We start from the raw sequence: 19840 nt of genomic DNA, 5'->3' as shown, positions 1-19840 counted from the left end.
GCCTTGCACGTGGAAAGATTTTCCCGCGTGAGCTTTGGAGCAGCTCGAAAACAAATTGTGTGGTGCAGGTGCACTGGTACATATGAAACACTCATACAGAATATATAGTAGGAAGGTAACAGAAGAAAACGTAGAAGAAACGACATCTGACAACAGTTCGGAAATGTTGTATCATTGTAAGGTAACAGTTAGCAACGTCGAAATTTCTACACTTAACGACTGTTGCTTGAACACGCATTCGCGCAGTCACTTTCTATGCAGATTCTACGTCGCAGGTTAGCATAGGTTCTACAATGGTATACCTTGCAACGTTATTCCAACGTTGATTCTTCGTACCGTTGTTGACTGGGTGATGCGGGGCTCGGGTACCCAAAACCGCAGATAACCCAAGAGGGCGACTGTCTAGGGCCGTGAGCTAGCGCTGAAGTTTAGATCGGGCATCGGAGTATCGCGTGCACAACACCAGCATATATGCTCTGAATCTTCGAAGACACCACAGTCAGGGCAGTTGGGCGAGTCCGCCTTCCCTATCTTTTGAAGCAGCCGAGCAGCATAGGGAACATTCTGGCGGAGCCGGTAGATACGGCACTCCATGGAATGCAGAAGAGACTGAGGGGAGCGGAAAGTTAACTCAGGGTCGATGGTAAACAGCAGAGAGGACCGTGCACTGCCAGAGAAACAAGGTTCCTATTGAGCCGTTGTCGAAGGGAACGTAGCATGCATTTCGCGTCTCATCGCGAAAAGAACACCTTCCGCGTGGACGCAAGCTGGTATGCCCGACACGCTGCAGCGTCAGCCTGTCATTTCCTTGAATTCCACAGTGACCAGGTACCCACTGCAACATCACGTCGTGGCCAGCCGAAGCGCAGGTGCTGTAAGACGTGATGGCCTCGTATAGGGCGGCAGAAATGGCGTCAGACACAAGCAAATTCTGCAACGCTTGTAGGCCACTCTTTGAGTCGCTATAAATAATCCATGAACTGGCACTGGAGGAAAACTCCATGTAGTTGAGTGCCAGAGCCATTGCATAGAGCTCCGCAGCAGTCGAGGACGTACGGTACGATAACTTAAGAGACCCTTGAACGGGGAACTCCGGGATCACGTAAGCACAAGTAGACCCCGTTGCCGTGCTAGAAACGTGTGTGAACACAACTATTCGGTCGCTGTACTGGGTCATTAGGTCCAGGCTGCACTGACGGGCGACGCAGCTTGACACAGCTTTCTTGTCAGGGAGTCTGGGGACCACCGTGCTAACTACAGGGCCTTGAAAAGCCCATAGTGGACTACGCTGTTGGGACGGCGGCTTGTGCGCAGGGATGAGATCCTTATATGGCATTACTGCGTTATGAATGCTTGAAAAACGCCGTCTACGAATGGCCGAAATTAACGGATGGTTGAAAAGACGCGTAGAGAGACCAATGTAGTGCCGAAAAGACTCCACAGCAGTATTTGGGCGCAGTTGCTTTCTGAACGTCCTATGCTTTTCTCTGTGTCTTGCTTTTTCTCTACGATCTGCATACCACCTTTACGTTTCCAAGTTGTTGCGGTTTGCCCCATAGCGGCATGGCACCGGCATAGCTCGGCGTTTCGGGCCTTCGAAACTCACGATCACAATCATCTGATTAGACGTGATTTCGGACCCTGCTACGAACTCACGTGAACGTCGACATGGCCTATCGGTGAGCTCGATCATCCCGCATATTAGTGTGCTCACCGGATAACATCACACTTGTAAACAGAGTGTGATGTTATCTGGTGAGTGCGCTAATATACGGCATGATCGTGCTCACCAATACGCCATGTCGACCTCCACGTGAGTTCGTAGCAGAGTCCGAAATCACGCCTTATCAGATGATTGTGATCGCGAGTTTCGAATGCCCGAAACGCCGAGCTATGGGCACCGGTAAACGCCATTTTGCCGCCGAGGGAGACCATATAAGTTACTAGAGTTTGGGAAGTTAAGACTGCGAAGAATGACCTACAAGTGCGTTCTAACTTTCGAGCTTCTTGTGAAGCATTCTCAAGCACACAGACAACAAGTGTAGTCAGAGAAAATTAGCTTTTGAGGCAAGGAACCACTTTTTGTTGTCTCGGGGGGCGATCCGCTCTACGCATGACGCTGTTCTGAATGGAGCAGAAGTGTGGAACGATGATACCGTCGAAAGGTGGAGCCGCTTGCGCCAAAAGGGGACCAGAAAAGTTGACTGTTTCAGTGTGCCTTTATGTTACCTTTTGCCATGTACTCTAAACGAATGTGCTATCGACCTACTCTCTGTATCTCGGAAGCCTACTTTTAGTTCGTGTCGAATGTAATCTTAACCCAGTGTTAGCGTAGTTAACGTGCTTGAGTGCAGTTACGTGGATAGTTAGTGGGCTACCTTTGTACGGTCAACAATGTCTGTTGTGAGACAAGTCACTACGGGTGACAAGTCAAGTCAAGACAAGTCAAGGAGACAAGTCACTACAAGTAACTACGGTGACTTTTTCTCGCGGTTCCCGTATGGTGGGCTAGAAGAACTGGTGTGCTTACCGCCTTATTCAATACATGGAATGCGCGATGCCCCTGTTTAGAAGCCAAGCCCCTGAGCTCCGGCGCTATGCGCTCGCTGCGAACCAAGCGGGTTCTCGTTGAACTAGTCCAAGATGTCCCGTGTCGGTGTATGTATGCTTGGCAATTTTTATGGTGAGTATATTTGGACCAGCACTACGTTGGTTTGCGTACTGACTGTTTACTAGCATCCGCAGTTCTTTGTAAGGAAACCACGTGACACTTGCTACCGTCACGTCTGCCTAGCCGACGATCCCTGCAAGCTAAAGATATCGGAATGTTGCGGGCCACGTGGCCGCACGTCTTATCTTCGTTGGATGATGACAGACGGGTCGAAAAACAAAATACAGAGTGATTACTGCTTCCGAGAGCTCGCCTCCTTGATGGTTTCTTTCTCTTCGCTCTTTTCAACCTAGATTATCGACCGGTGATGGCGTAGCCAGTCTGACCCTGTCGCGGCTCACATCCCCATCTTTTTCTCTTACCTCATGACCACCATCATCAGGTTATATTAAATATAACGTAGCTACAAATGGAACTTATTGATGTTGAATACTGTTAAGGATATAATGACATGATTGTTGAGTATACGGTCCCACCTTGCGATAGTCGTGACGTTGTCCGCCTCAGTGTGGTCGACTGCGGCAACAGTTACATGCCTTCTTTCTTGAACGCAATATATGGTTACATGATTTCTAACAGTAACACATCATCAAAAAGTTATCTTTGCGGGTAATTGCGGGTGTAAATTAGGAAACCCTAACTGGAGTTGGTGACTTCATAAATGGAAATTCACTACTGGATATTGCCTTTTGCTATGATCTATCCCAGGCCGTCAAGAGCTACACTAGAATTGAAGCATCTTCTGCTTCAATACTTGATCCGTTTCTGGTGTCTAACACCTTTGACTGGAAATGGGATTGCCAGTACTTGGTGGACTTTCAGATCACAAGATGGTTCTTTTGAGATGCACCATATAAAATTCAAGTATGATAGACCTAAAATCTAAAATCCAGACTTTCTACGATTTTCCTAGGGCAGATCCTTGTACTATTTTAAACAGATCTGTAGCACCACGAAAAATGTTAAAAGGGCATGAAATTTTTCAAGGCCACTCTACACATATGCATAACAAAGTTCGTGCCCAAGAAGTCTCGCAAGGTTTACACTCGAAGACCATGCATAACAATCAATCAATTAAAATCAATCAAAATAGTTTATTACACATACCAAGCACACAAAGTTAAATGTGGGACTGCGAGGGCAGGTCTGTGATGTAGTCCCAAATATATACATGGTTGCAAAACACTAATAACATACAATAGCACGTCTTGTGGGAATAATTTAACAGCTTTATCAAAATATGTCAAAAAAGCAGAGGAGTAAAAGAGAAAGAGAAGAGATAAATACCAAACATATGTTCAATTATACCAAGGAACTAAAAAAAAAGAGAGAAAGAGATGAAAATGCTCAGCAACATTACAAGCGTGACATACAAAGGAATTTCAATTGCTTTTTGAATAAAAACGGGTTATTAAACTTCCTCAATTCTACCGGCAACGAATTCCATATCTTAGATCCAATAAAAGTTAGCTCCTGTTTATCATAGTTTGTGCGAGGCAACGATATCCTAAGATACATATCGTCTCTTCTAAGGGAATATATGGAACTAAAGCGTGTTATGTGGATAAAATGAGGAACATTAGAGTTATAAATAAGCCGTGGATAAAGAGGCTAACCTTGTACGTAGTCAGAGTAAATACGTCCATGATTGATAGTAGTGAAAATGCAAAAGTGATTGACGTATCTGGTTGAATATTTAGTACTGTGCGTAGAGCACGCTTTTGTAGGATTAAAAGCGGATGAACAGTAGTACGAAAAGTGAGCCCATACACTTCTTGACCATAGCTGATATGCGAGTGTATCAGTGCATAGTACAGTTTAAGAAGAGCATTGATCGGAAGAAGACGTTTTGTTTTAACCAGGGCATGCAGCCATGGTAGTAATTTGCGTCTAATATTCGATACGTGGTCGTGCCAACTGAGGTGTTCATCCAACGTGACACCTAAGACTTTAAACAGTCTTCACCCTCTTAAGTGCAATTGATGAAAAGCAAACAGGAAAGTGACTTATATTTAAAGACTTGACTAGGGTGAAACACAACATAGTTCGATTTAGTATAATTTGGAACTAACCTGTTCTGCGACAGCCAGAGCGATAGTTTGCTAAGGACAAGGTTAGCTTCATGAAACAAGCCCTGAGGTGTGCTGCCTTGTTCGAATATGTTGGTTTCATCAGCGTACAATGTGCAGTCTTTGGCTAAGAACTTTGGCAACTCATTGATAAAAACTAAATACAGGAATGGACCCAAGATTGACCCTTGCGACACACCTACTTTGCACTCAGCCAAATGTGATCGGAATTTCCCCAATGGAGACATACTGCTTTCTTCCAGTTAAGTAACTTCGGAGCTGGCGCAATGGTACTCCTCTTATCCCGTATCTTTCAAGTTTCAGCAGCAACAGTTTGTGGTCAATTAGATCGAAAGCTTTCATTAAATCTATAAAAAATGCCCATAGTAAGTATCTTAGAATCGATGCACCTTCTAATTTTCTCAAGAGCATTACTTAAAGGAGCAGTCTAGAGGCACACAGCTTTGTTTCTGTTTTTGGTCGGTACGGAATGTTAGGCGGCCGAAAACAGTTTTCCCACAGTTAGTGCAACCGTAGCGAAATTGGGACGCCTGCAATAGCCCACCGAATCCCCAGTGCGCGAAACACCCTCCTTCGCCTTCAGGATAGCCACGTGATGAGCGCCGCCACGCGCGTCACTATGCGACGCGAGTGGTAGGGACGCTCGTCATTGGATCTGGGATCACATGATCGAGGTGAGCAACACCGCGCAGGCCGGAGCGTCTGCTACCGCTTCGGAGACGCCAGGCGTCTCCGGCTACGTGATGTCCCAAACGGAGGATTTGAAGGCTATCAACGACACGGCCTCGATATTTTGGGACCGCTGACACCACGGGAAGAACGAGTGGTGCAGCCCGAAATTAACTGTGAGTTGTACAGCGATACCCCAGTGCTTCCCGACAGTATGCAGCCTTTCTGACAGTTTTCACCGCACAGTTGGTTCAGTGGCTAACAGGTGGAGCCACAACACCGACGTCATGGCTTGCTTTCTGCTACAGTGAGTTCCGATATTGCACAGAAGCCACGGATATATTGCTCTTATTATACATATATTACCTTATTTTGTCAGGGTGCATATATGCTTTGTTTTTTTTTTAGAAAACGTGATATAAATCATATAGAGAATAGAAGTCAACAAGAAACATCTCGGAATGTTCATAGCAGACAGTTTTTCCTACCAACGAATGAGGGGGCTCTCTACCACAAACGTCACACTAGAGTGGGTGATTTGAAAGAGTGGGTAGGCGATTTTGCAAATTAATTGCGCCGCGGTGAAACAACTTTGGACAAAAATATTTTGTGGGGATGCTTTTCACATACTGCTTTACAAGATGACAGCAGTTTTTTGCCATGTTAGATAGTACTTTAATGCTCCTTTAATGCTATTTCAGTAGATCTGCTCCTTCGAAAACCAAACTGAGATTCAGATAAAAGGTTGAGTTTGTCAAAATAATCTGTAAGCCTCCGTAAGAGGAGTGTCTCTATTACTTTACTCAACGGTGAAAGTATCGCTATCGGCCTGTAGTTAGATACCAAAAGCTTATCGCCCTTCTTATGCACTGGGACAACCTTGGCGACCTCCAGCTCTTGGGGAAAAATTCCTTCAGTAAAAATATCATTGATAACACCGGTTAGCACATGTGACTTAAACTGCTTTAAGAACGTTACAGGAATGTTGTCTGGAGCTCTTGAGTGTTTCAACTTAAGATTCTGAATTACGCTCCCAGCTTCTTGTGCACATGTCGGTTGAAGAAAAAATGGGGAGGAATGAGACTGAGGTAATAAAATCGGAACATCACCACAGGGCGGGATACAATCTACCTGATCGGATATGCTGCTAAAGTAATCATTAAATTCAGTATATATCTGTCTTTGGCCGTTAGTTACCTCACCAGAGCTGGTGTTAAAAAAAAAAGCAAGTCAAAGTTTGTTGGATGAGAGGGACATTTTTTGTACAGATTATTTTTGTGTTTTATTGATTTGAGGAGGCCAGAAGATGCCCAAGATTTCTTCGGAGTATTACGTTTTGTAACAGGTGTCTGACGAGTTGATTTTGTAATAATGGATTGCGAAATACTAAAAAATTGGCTAAATTTCTCTTGTGCACTAGAACAACCAGGAAACGAATACGTCTGTGAAGATAGATATCGCTCAGCCTGAGCAAAATCCAAGAACGATCGAAAGGAAGTCTCCAAATGGCTGGCCGGAGTCGTATTACACGTTACATAAATGAGCTCGTGGTCACTGATGTCGCAAGCAGCCACACCTTGTGTTCAGAATTCTTCGTTTAGATTATAGTATAAGTATAACATATATATATAAGTAAGTATAACTACGTTATACCTTTGAGACCAGCATGTGAACAGTACCCCATCCAGCTCATCTAAAAAGTGGGTAACAGAACTTCGCGGCGATCTATATACAACACCTATAAGTAAAGGACGAGAAGGAAACGCTCATATTTGTATTCCACCATGGGATAACATGCGTGTACTATCCAAGATTTCACTGAAAATGCACTCAAAAAGTGGAGTATTTTGAGAGATATCTGACCGAACTCTGTATGCTACATTATCCCTCACATATAAGCCAACTCCGCCATGGCGGTCGTTGTGCCGGTGTGAAAATCCAGGAACATACCCGTCTATTGTGTAGTGAGAGTCATTCATATCACATAACCACGTTTCAGATAAAGCAACAAACGATGTACCACACTTCAGAATTTGCGAAATCAGCACAGTAAGATCGTCAAAATGCCTCTTTATGCTTCTAATGTCCAAATGAACAGCAGAGAATATTGGATTTACAATTTCTGCCAAATCACATAACTTAATACAGTTCATGGTCAATAATAATAATTAAAAAAATCACCTACAAACGAAAAAAAAAAAGGAAAGGCACAGCTCTAACAGCCAGACCTACAGCAGATGCAGGTCACTAATATGGGTAATTCGATTAGCTTCAGCATCTTCATGACGCCTACCAAAGATCCGTCCATTCCGCACCCATACATAGGCAAACTGTTTCTCTTTTGCAAAAAGGCGCGTTTGTCTAAGCAGCAACTTGTTAACTGCAGTTACATTCTCGCAGATGAACGGATATTTACCATCGTCATCTCCAGCGCTTCTCTTTAGTTTATTTGAATTTTTTTGCCAAGCGTCCCTCCGCTGTGGCTCCTTAAAACGAATCAGGATAGGCGGTTTCGTAGTGTCAACCTTAGTAGGGACACCGTGAGCTGCCTCAATGTCAGAAGCAGTTAAATGAGGAACCCCAATTTCTGTTGCAATTGTGTTTAACACCTGCATGATATCTTCGTCAGGAGAAAACGAAATACCGGGAATTTCAAAGTTAGAGCGACGGTTGTATTGCTCAAGGTCATTCAAACTCAATGATTTTATTTCAGCCTCTTTGCTTTTTGGAAGCTCTGTTGTTTCGAGAAGTCGTTCATCCAAACTTTTGATCTCAGCTTCATTGTTCGCAACCTGAGCAACTAGTGTGTCATATTTAGTTGATAGATCTTGGAATCTTTTTTCTAAAGAGTCGATTTTTTAGAGAGCGAGATCCATTTTATCCACATTCTGTCGTATTTCGAACAGAAGGTTGGCAAGGGAAGGCTCGTTTTGTTGAGATTTTGACATACGTTTTCCGCAAGCCTGACACGTAGTACAAATCCATTCGCTGCGCTTCACATCAGTAAGCGCTTTCAATGCAGTTTTCGTCAAGTTCGAACACTTGCCACAATGATAGTAGTTTAAACAGCTAGTGCAGCGGACTACAAATGTATCCTTCCCAATGCTCTGCATGTACGAGTCACGTAATTCTTTGTCAACGGCAGACATATTTATGACAACGTGACTCGGACTCACAGCAACGTAGGAAGTATAATATGTTCACCTTTCCAAGGGAGTCTCGTGGGTACGCAAACGAAAAAAGAAAAATAAGGACACGGCTTAAATTGCTCACCTATAACAATGCAGAAAATTTAGATGAAATCATGTGCACAAGAAGAGCTCCACAAGACTGCGAACTCCAGCCGTTGTGCAAGTGCTTAAGTAGACTGTGAATCCATGACGTCATGACCTCGCAGTAGACGATAACAAGATTCTTGAAATCTCGGCGGTGCTTTTTATCAAAGATAGTGCTGCAGCGTCGCAACTGTATCTTCTTTCCAGGTACCGAGGCGATAGCTATAACAATGCAGAAAATTTGGGTGAGATCATGTGTACAAGAAGAGCCCAAAAGACTGCTCCACCAAGCCCCAAAACACGCGACGTTTAGCATCATAAACGTCGCATAACCGAAATTAGACGGAGATGTAATCTAACCCTGGTTTCAGGTTTGACGTAGGTTCTAAAGGAGGAAATTAAGTGAAGCTAAAAAGAAATATGATAGCCACGTCTTTGTTGCGGACCCCCAGAAAATTTGGCGTATGATTGCTCTAAGTATCCAGCGAAACAGGAACATAGTAGCGCACAGGAGAGAACAGGTAATATAGAAATGTGGCGATCCTCTTTAATCATAGATCTATCACCGTTGTCTCACGACTTAAAGCCGCGAATTATTAGTAGTATTACATTACTTTAAATCAGTACTTGTATATGTATTTGTTATTATGCCACTGACGAAGCTAAATATCAAGAAGTCTTCTGCGGGTTGGTTGGTAAAGGAAAAACAAGTGGATATGCTAGTCCCAAAAGACTCGGGACTGGCTACTCTAGGAGGCGTTATTGAGGCCTTCTGGGCAAGACAATATTAGAAGGTATCTTAGAAGGTACGCCGAGTGGGTTGGGCACTTTCTCATAATTATTTTCTAGACGTCGCTGGACGAAGGTGTAAAACCTATACGTAAGGCAGGATGCTCGTCTTTGGTTTAGAAATTTTCTTTGCTTTCCAGCTGTTGTGAATTGTAGGAGCACATCTTTTCCAAACAAGTAACATCATGATCAAGTAACATCATTCCTGGAAGAGAACGGATTACTAACTCCCTTGCAGCATCGATTTCGTGGGGATTACTCCGCTGTCAGGGCCCTGTCTGATTTCATTTTCGACTCGGCATTAGGTTTAGATAATAACCTACAAACTGACATTTTATTCTTGCATCTCTCCAAGACATTTGACCGTGTACGTACCCTATAGACAGTTGACACCTAATACCAAGATCATGCCTTGGCTCCGGGACTCCCTGTGTGATCGAACAAGTTACCCCTGTAACGTCATCGGTGATGTGGCATCATACCTTATCCCAGACATGTACAAAATACTGCGGAAAAGTATTTAAAATAAGATACTAAATAGTCCACATAAAAAGTATTTAAAATAGAGTATAAAATACTCAAAACTGGAAGTAATTTGTGTAAAGTACTAAATACTCTAAGAAGTATTTAAGATACTCGTTAAAGTACTTTATTATTGCAGTAAGTGAAACGCGTATTCTGAACGCGGCCACACAAATGAAAGAACTAAACGTTATCCGCCATACTTAAGCATATCTTTTATTTGCAAGGTCTAGGTGTCAAGTAATGTTTGGTGAACTTTGGTGAACTCAAGTAAACTTTGGTCAGACTTGTACAAAATACTGCGCAAAAGTATTTAAAATAAGATACTAAGTACTCCACCTAAAAGTATTTAAAATAGAGTACAAAATACTCAAAACTGAAAGTAATTTGAGTAGAGTATTAAATACTGTAAGAAGTATTTAAGATACTCTTTAAAGTGCTTTAGTATTTAGCAGTAAGTGAAACGTGCATTCTTAACGTAGCCCTACAAATGAAAGGAATAAACTTCATCTGTCATGCTTTTCCTTTTTACGGAGACTCACCTTTTCCTATTCGTCCTTTCCTTTCTATTTATTTCATTTTTTTTTTCCTTTTTCTTCTTTTTTTTCTTTTTTTAAATTTCTTTTGCTTTTTTTTAATGGAATAGCATGCCGACCTTGGTCTGGCAGACCTTTCCATTCAATAAATATATATCCCCCCCCCCCCTGTCATGCTTAAGCATGTCTTTCATTTGCAACGTCTAGGTGTCAAGTAATACTTGACAGAAGTTGATATTTTCTGACCCAAAACTTCGTAATCCCTCGTGCATGTCAGCTCGGGTCTTTCAACCTCTGGCACGTGTTTATTGCTTTGATGACCAAGGAAATAAATGCCGGGATTCCCTTGTACCTAATCTTCTGGGGATTCACCTGGCAGTATGAATAGGAAGCGTTGTCTGACAATGTTGGCTATGACAACAAGGCCAAGCGTGGGACCAGCCTATGGTATACAGGACGATAAATGACAGATTCCTGAATTCCCGAAAAATGGAAGAGAAAATAGTGCTAAGTTCCAGTGGCCTGGAAATCTGGACACAGCTGGAAGTGTGCTTAACGAAGAAGGAAAGTATTTTGAGCACTGAGTAGCAAATACGGGAAAAAGTACTTTAAATACTTTGAAAATACTTGTCACAAAAAGTATTGAGTAGAGTACCAAAATACCGGAAAAAGTATTTAAAATACTGTACTTTGAGTACGTACTCAAGATACGTACAAGTCTGACTTTGGTGGTATGTTCTGACACAAAACTTCGTAATCCCTCCTGTATATCAGCTCGGGTCTTTCAACCTGGCAATATGAATAGGAACCGTTTTCTGACGAAGGGTTCGGGCTATTGACAAGCAAGGCCAAGCGTGGGACCAGCCTATTGTACAGGAGGATAAATGATAAATGCGCGAATCCCCCCCCCCCTCGAAAAAGAAAGAAAGAAAGAAACAAGGGGGGTTAAGTTCCAGTGAGCTGAAAATCTGGACACGGCGGGGAAGTATGCTGAATACGGCTTGACGAGGAAGGAAAGTATTTTGAGTACTGAGTAGCAAATACTGGGGGAAAGTATTTTAAATACTTTAAAAATACTTGTCTGGAAAAGTACTGAGTAGAGTACCACAATACTGGAAAAAGTATTGAAAATAGTGTATTTTGAGTACGTACTCAAGATACGTACAAGTCTGCCTTCTCCTCGTTATACCCGAAGTGGCGAGTTGAGGGTGAACGCGCGGAGCCATGTTTATGTGAGCTCTTTTCTGGGAAACAAATTGCAAACATAAAAACATTTCGCGCTATTCGCTAAAATGACACACACACACTTTTATCAGACGTCTTAATCTGAATTTTTTTTAGATGGCCCTCTGTACCCCTTTAAGTCATCCTGCGAAGACTGGGCACCACATCTGGGGTATACCACAGGAATCAGTCTTGAGACTTTTGCTGTTCCTTGCTTGTATAAATCTCAGTTGTCTCGCGACGTAAACCCCCAATTATTATTATTGTTATTATTATTATTGTTTGTATAAATGATATGCTAAGTAACATTAATCGTAAAGCATGTTTATTCGCTGATGACTGCATAGTATGTCGCGCGATATATTCCGAAAAACACAGCGATGTCTAAACGTGCGTCCTCAATATGCCGATCTTTTTTTTTCTTTTTTCGGTGTGCTTTGCTTATAGCTCACGCTCGCCTGGCTCGTCTCATAGTGCGCACCTTTGCAAAGCAGTGGCAAGCATCAACGAGTGGCATTACAAATTACAAATGATGTTGAACATCCGTATATAGAACGCTCGTGCTACCGATCGTCACGTACGCAAAGGTAACTTGGGGCCCCTTTACCGCGACTCATTTGCGAGTTTCTTCCGAATTGTCGCCACTATATGAGTGTATTATGTGTACATAGTATAATTAGTGTACCTTCCCTACTCCTTCCAGGGTCCCTTCTGGGACCAGCAGTACTCTGAAACAAATAAATAAATCGTTATATCTTCGTGTAGTCCTTTTTGTCTTCCGGATTTCTTCCTTCGACAGACTGCTCATGTGCAGACTGTAATCAGTAATTCTGTCGCTTCCGTTGGTTAGCTGCAATTAACATATTAACATATTTTTACATATCTCACGCTCCTAGCCCAACACCTACTTAAACATTTCTATCACAATTCCCCGTTACCGGACCTCGCAACCTAGAAGGTAAAGGTCGCTCAAATGAAGGGAAGGATCAGCACATATCACCAATATCACTACCCAAAGGAAAAACCGGCTGCTCGAACACGTCTTTATCGTTATCGCAGTACAGATGTCCCAGATGCGAGGGCTGATCCAGACACGCCGACGAATATCAGGACTGATATCTATATATCATTCGTTTGCTGCTGCAGTTGACACTCAAGGGGCACTTTGCATGCAGAGCCAAGAAAAGGCACATGGGTTAACGGCAGGTGAGTAATCACATGATGAGTAGCACTGAAATCAGCCGCAAGAGGAGATTTGATCGCATAGCGACGAGATACGCTTGGCGCCATCTGTCGGCAGGAAGATCGGCACACCAATCTTTCTAGTCCACCATAGTTCCCGCTGCAGTCGTCTGCGTAAAGTGTTTTCATTCATATATATTTCATTTATAAAAGGAGTGCTCTCTCGGACAAGCTTTATGTTCCCCTGGAGGAGTTGTCCACGGTTGCATTTTTTTGTCGGAGTAAAAGATTATTTTACGATTATCTTGTTTGCAGAGTGATGTAGATGACGCAATTTAGCTCGGACTTATTTCACATACCCGAACAAAAATAAATAAATAACGGTACATAAGAGGCGGTAATTTGCTCCTCCGAACTTGCAATAAAATATTGTCCTACTCACAATGCCTTCAACCCATAATAGAACGGATGCAAGTAGAGAGACTGTATGAAAGAACAAAGCACTGGTGGCCTCTATACCGTTCGTTCGCGAGATTCCAATGTATCAGTAAATAAGACAACGGTCTGATTAAATATTTTTGGATGCCGGGCAATGCCCCCACACCATCACCGCAATCACCACCAGCACAAAAAGGTCCTAGTGGCTATACAGTGGCTAGGCATCCTACCCAAAACGTTAGCTTAGAATACCCGCTATATTGGCTAGGGAAAGAGAGAGGGGCAAAATTTAGGGGTGACCGGAATGCAGCCACGAAATCCTATTTGGCGGTTCGTCCAAGGCTGCGCTGCGATTTCTCCACTTACGCCGGGAAAAGAGAAGAAGCAATTTTCTTCCCCGACTGGTTATTTTGATACGCGAAATTCGTATCTTATGCTTTTTTTTTCTTTTGTGAATAACGCATGGCGCAGCGTATAGACTGTACTGAACTTTCTATTTTTATATTGGTGTCGTTCATATTCTTATTTCGACGTCGTTTCTCGATTCAACGCGGGAAATTCACATTTTCTGGCCGAGTCATTCCATGTACCGAAACAAGATGTCCGTGCGTGGTACAAATCAGAGAACCGAACAGCACCCGATCCCGCACCGGAAATCGGAATTATCAGTTACAAACCGAGTTCTGTCGTTTCGAAAATGAACCGAAACCAAACAGAAACAAAAATAACGACCGCTATTCACGTCCACAAGACAAAACAGAAAGAGAAGAAGAAGCAACTTGTGGTCCCTTTGAAACTACTACTACAGAAGCAACAAACTTATGCTGTATCTATTGTAGAAATCAACTAAATATGTCTGTGTCATATATGTTATGCACAATGAACACATGATAATACTATAGTATACCAGCGACATGGCCGAGCGGGTTAAGGCGTTCCGCTTGTTGGTGGTAGCCAAGTTCGTGCTGAAGACTGGGAGGTGGTGGGTTCGAATCCTACCACAGGATGTGCTGTCTGAAGTTTTCCCTGGGTTTTCCGAAGACTTTCCAGACGAATGTCGGCGCAGTTCCCTCAGAATGTCGGCCGAAGACGCATACTAATCCCTCTGTCCCCCACTCCTTCCTGCTGTCCTCTCTCCATATGTCCACATCTGTACGCCGCTCATAGCCACAGCTGCTTCGCGGCGCTAACACGCAATCAAAAAGGTACTATATTACTGATAAAAATAAAGCGCAGTCGCACGTAGAAACACAGACTTAGTTGACAACTGGCGCCACGGTGATGCTGGAAAACGCACTCCGCAATGAGGCAAACAAGCTGTTGCGCTTCCTTTTGTTCCATCCCCGCACTTTTTATATATGCAGTTTTGGGCCGCACTCTTGGTGTAGCTACGTGCGCTCGGCATCTAATGTACGTTACGAAACAGCGTCGGCGAGAGGAGGCGAGGATATCTATGAAGATACGTAATATGCTAGCTCTATTCGCGGCGTAGTCGCCAAAGTCGCTAGGTTACACCGCATGTTTGCAGAATTTGTGAACGCCCACTGCCGAATCCCCATCCAGGGATCTGTAACACCGATAAGCGCATCTACAAATACAGGTACGTGGTATTTCCTCGGCTCACGCCGTATGGGTGAGCGTCAAAACCACTCATACTATACATACGTCATGATGTTCTGAGCTATATTCTATGTCCAATATGTCGAAATTTTTTATAGGCGTTGTGTACCGCTGAGAAAAGTGTGGAACAAGCATGGGAGTGGGTAGAACGCTTCTGCATTATGAACCTGTGTCTCATGCAAATTGTTCCTCGCATCTCTGAATGGCCATCCAATGCAGCACAGCGGTGCTGCGAACACGACACTGGTACTTGCCTAGTTATAAGCTTATAAAATTAAAACTTATAAACGGTTTTCCTGGGTTGTTTGATTTCATTATATAAAAACTTATAATTATATATACAGAGTGTCCACCGTAACTATAGAAGTAATTTAAAAAAATCGAAAAATACCTTTTTCCCAGTTTTAACCAGTGGCGATGTACTTTTCAACTTTCATTAATGAACTTTTTAATTATCAAAGGTAGGAGATTGACCCAAGGAGAGCATCGGGTCCCTCGGAGTCACTGATAACAATACAGTTTTCACAACAAAAATCGAGACACTTATAGCGCGAGAAAAGAGCCTGGAAATAAGACGATGTGATGGTCATTTTTTGACGCTCAAGTAGAAGCGCTCCCGTTTTCCTATTTTCAAAAATTACTTCTATAGTTACGGTGGACAACCTGTATGTACCATAAACTTTATAAAGTTGAACTGATAAGTTAGAAGCTTCATTCATTCATTAATGCTTTGCCAATCATTAAATTTCGTGTCGCGCTACACGAAAGTGCCCTGCGAACCATAAGCGCTCTATAATGAAAGAATAATTCTGATCAGAATGTATTTAACAACATTCGGACACACCAAAGTACATTGTTCGCGTATGTTATATTACGATGCGATACAATACTATACAAGCAGCACTAATACTAATACTAATTCAATACGACGAAGAGAACACTAAGTTCAAGGCGGAGACAACCCTCACAGTAACCAATGGCACGAGAGAGACACCCGACCCTTGATGACGGAAACGTATCTGTACAGACCAACGCTGCAGACACTGTGTATCTCCGAGAAGCATCACTGAATTCAAAGGCGCCTACTTTGAGCAACGGCTCTACCAATATTACGCCACAAGGCGTACCGGGCCACGGCAACAACCAGCATCAGAAAGCTAACTCGCCCACCTGCACGATAACGAAAAGAAAAAAACGCGACAGACAAGACATCAGATCGTTTTTGCTACAAAACATTCATCATGAACATGAAGCACCGTTTCAACATTCGGACAGTTAGGACAAAGCGAGATACTCTTAGCACCCCAGCGGTTTAGGCGATCTCTCACAGTAAGAAGTCCCCAAGCAGCCTTCCATAAGAGATCACAAACATCACGGGGCAGGTGGTCCGACCGAATATCTCCCCACGACAAACCTAAACCATCTAATTTGTTGTCACGAGCGTCATCTGGGGAATATAACGGCTCACAAATACGGGAGGCGTACTAGAGAAAACCTCAGATCCACTCAAGGATCCATAATAAGTCTATAGTTGTGTTCAACTTAAGAAGGAAAAGAAATATAGTCCGTCAACTACATACGCCGTTGCAGATAAGGAGAAGCAGTAGCGCGCCAGGAGAAATACGCAGCACCACCATGCGCTATCAGTATAGGAGAGCGCACTTTCGGCCGCAGCGTAGTGCCATGCGCCAGTCTTCAAGGGACTGTCGCATCCGGAACCGTGGTTACGAATCCAATACCAACGTGTTCGGTACACTACCACGAGCTATTTGCCAAATTTTATCCTTCCAAAACGGACCGGGCGATGAGGAATCGAATTTAAAAGATCCGGTTTCGTTTTGATCTTCGAAAGCGCCAGCGCCAACAACATCGCGTGACGCAAGGTGGAATCTGGCTAATCCGCTTTGAAGGACGCTGTCGTCTGCCGCCACGTCTGGGGCTGCTTTGTTTTTTTCCGGCACGTCGCCCGTATTCGCATGTGACACTTTCTAGTGACGCGGATACTATCTCTACGCTTGCATCCTTCGCGTGAGATGTCGTTTGGAAACCGACGCAGCGTTCCTGACTCCAGGAAAACTTCCTTCGAAAACATCGATGTTTGATTTCGCACGCCAAGGATACAGCTACAGCCAGACCCCAGACGAAGCGAAAGTTGGAAGCAGCTACATCACTAGCGGGTATCCAGATGAAGCAAGGAGTGTTCATGCTGTCCGTGTATGCTCCTCGCAGTTCACCGATAATGTGTACCTGGATGAGAACATCGTGCAAGTGCAACTTGGATTGACACAAAAAAGGAACGAATTGAAACTTGACGCCGTTCCGACAGTGTTCCACGAACAAAGCGAGCCAGCAACTTCGACAGTAAGTCACAATGTCTATGTAGTTTCCCAATCGGATCTGTCACTCTTGCGCGTGAGTAACTTAGCAGCAAAAGACGAAATCGGTACAACGTAAGGTATCCCCTAACCTATGATTAATAACTAGATAAATAAAATACAATGAACAAGTAAAATAACATGATGTCATTCATATGAACGTGTTGGCTTTTCTCGTTGTCGGACGCGTTATCATGAAACTTTCCTTGTTACTGAACCTGTGACTTTTGTGGAATGTGGTAGACATGATTGGTTTTCATGTGTATTACAGCTGCAGGCAGCTCGACAGGGTCAAGCGCAAGTGGTACGTACATTACTTAAATACATATAATGTGTTTTTGGACACAGAACAATTCGCAAACTATGAACCCCGATCACTAAAAGGAAGAACTGACGCTGTTTGTGTGCTGGTGTTAGAAACAGGCACTATATACAAACAGTACCTCTGCCGTAACATAAGCGCCATAAACCACTTCCCAGTTTCCTTTTATCTCTCTGTTTGTGAACTGTTTGTGTGCTGTAGGGCGGTTGTCGTAGCCAACTTGAGATGCACTTTTGACATTCTGTGTTATAGAAGGACCAGGTGCTGCTGATCCAAGTCCCATCCATCCATGAAACGGCATCAAACAATGTACGTATGTGTGCACGGCAATTTTGCTGAGAGACCTGGTTTTTACAGTAATGCCTTTACGACGCCTCTGACAAATTAGGATCTTCCAGAACAGTGCTTTCTTCATCAAAGTTCAAGAAGTAGAGAAAATGACTTCATGGCTTCTACTGACATCTCACAGCTACATGCCAAGACAAAATAACTTGAAAACAGGAAATGAAAAGAAAAAAAAGGTCCGTTTCAGGTCCACCCAAATCTTTGTGCAGAGGCTGACAACAACAACATTATTGTGAGATGATGAATGATGCTGATGCAGCGTTGAGATTAAGCCCTTGTTTCCTTTTTTGCAATGCTATACATTACTGCTGGTTAAATGTAAAATGATGCACCTACCTCCAGACATTAAAGGGGCTACCAGAGATGTAGTGTCAATTCAACAGAAAAGCTGCATGTTCTACGAGGCACTGTCACATAAGCATTGGCCAAATTTGCTGTCCTGTGAGCTTCGATAGGATATGCCGTAGATAGTAAGAGGCCTCTTACTGTAAAAGGGAGGTGCATTATTCGAATAGTGGGGTCTCAGGCATGAGGGTCATTTCAGGATGTACTAACCCTTCCAAAATTTTACACTTGGTTGTGCCCAGAGATCAATCCAGATCCCCTCCAACACCCCGAGTTTTTTTCCTGTGTACCACTGTTATAATGAAACCGTCCAATTTACTGTCCAACCATCCCGTTTTCATTGCAATTGAAGTACTTACAAAACTGTGTATTTCATTTTTTATTTTTGTGAGTCCTCGCTTCAAATCCCAAGGGACATTGCCAGTGTGGTGCACGCTGATAACGGTCTGTGCATAGCAAATAATAAATATCTGTGCGTGAAGAGTTGGATGTGGACTTGTGCGATGGCTCTTGAATGGACAACACTCCGTCAACACAAGATTTATTCACATTTGCGTAACTTATTGCCTGTCATTATAATAATTATTATAATACATAGACAAGAGGTAATGCTCTGCCAAGGATCTCTGAAGTTACAGTCGTGAAAGCTGTTTTCAAAACAGTGGTGCTAAAAAAATTGGATCAATGGCAGGTATCAAAATTTGTTTTGCTGTATCAAGGCAGAACAATCTTCCGTGGGAATGACAAATTGTGGACAATTGTTCCCAGACAGATGTATCACTTACTATGATAATGAGGTGTAAGTGTACCATTGGTGAGTTATGAAATGTTACCTGAAATTATTTGACGTGTTATATCCCTCACATGCTATAATACTGCCAACGATAAGAAGCATTACACTACCATTAAAAGTATAACTGTCACTTATTGCTCCTGCCTATTCCCCTGCACTTCTCGGGATTACTGTGGTAACACAGATTCTGTTTCACACTTCTTAATTGGAAACTACGCAAGTCTATTATGGTGTAGGTATGAACAGGAAATGAGGCACACAAAAGATGATAGTCCTGATAGGACCAGGATGGAAAAACGTATGCGAATCATGCGGACGACACATCCAGGAACCTGTCGTCTGTCTCTCTGTCCAACTCAGCTTGTAAACACACAATAAGCAGTGAACCTGACGTAGCTGTAAAAAGAAAGGACACTTTCCTAAACACGTAGCACAGTTAATTTCCTTACAATCATTCTAATTCTAACCCGGCCCTTGAGTTGCACAGTTGGTTAGAGCCTTCGTAACTTTCATAGGGCATTCGTCGTGTGTGCAAACATCGACTACAACTACGAAAATAAGGATTGCTCGACGTGCCTATCTATCGTGGGCACAGTAGGCGAAGACTGTGATCGTCGCTGCAATACTACAGTGGATACACCACC

At 43.2% G+C, this 19840-nt stretch overlaps 1 protein-coding gene and 1 long non-coding RNA gene across 2 annotated transcripts in view; one reads left to right on the top strand and one right to left on the bottom strand.

Moving 5' to 3' along the window:
• Positions 1-8750, bottom strand: part of LOC135399255 (endothelin-converting enzyme 1-like) — a 135130-nt gene extending 126380 nt beyond the window's left edge. Inside the window, exon 1 of the mRNA XM_064631092.1 lies at positions 8704-8750. The gene's annotated coding sequence lies outside the window, so the exon portion shown is untranslated. The remainder of the gene's footprint in view (positions 1-8703) is intronic.
• Positions 8751-17256: 8506 nt separating this feature from the next.
• On the top strand, positions 17257-18023 carry LOC135399249 (uncharacterized). The gene is made up of 3 exons (XR_010424230.1): positions 17257-17377; positions 17663-17695; positions 17966-18023. It is a non-coding gene; the product is annotated as an uncharacterized LOC135399249 (long non-coding RNA).
• The last annotated feature ends 1817 nt before the right edge of the window (positions 18024-19840 follow it).

The sequence above is a fragment of the Ornithodoros turicata genome, chromosome 1, assembly GCF_037126465.1.
Source record: "Ornithodoros turicata isolate Travis chromosome 1, ASM3712646v1, whole genome shotgun sequence".
Taxonomy (NCBI): domain Eukaryota; kingdom Metazoa; phylum Arthropoda; class Arachnida; order Ixodida; family Argasidae; genus Ornithodoros; species Ornithodoros turicata.
This window is presented reverse-complemented; position numbering and strand designations above follow the sequence as displayed.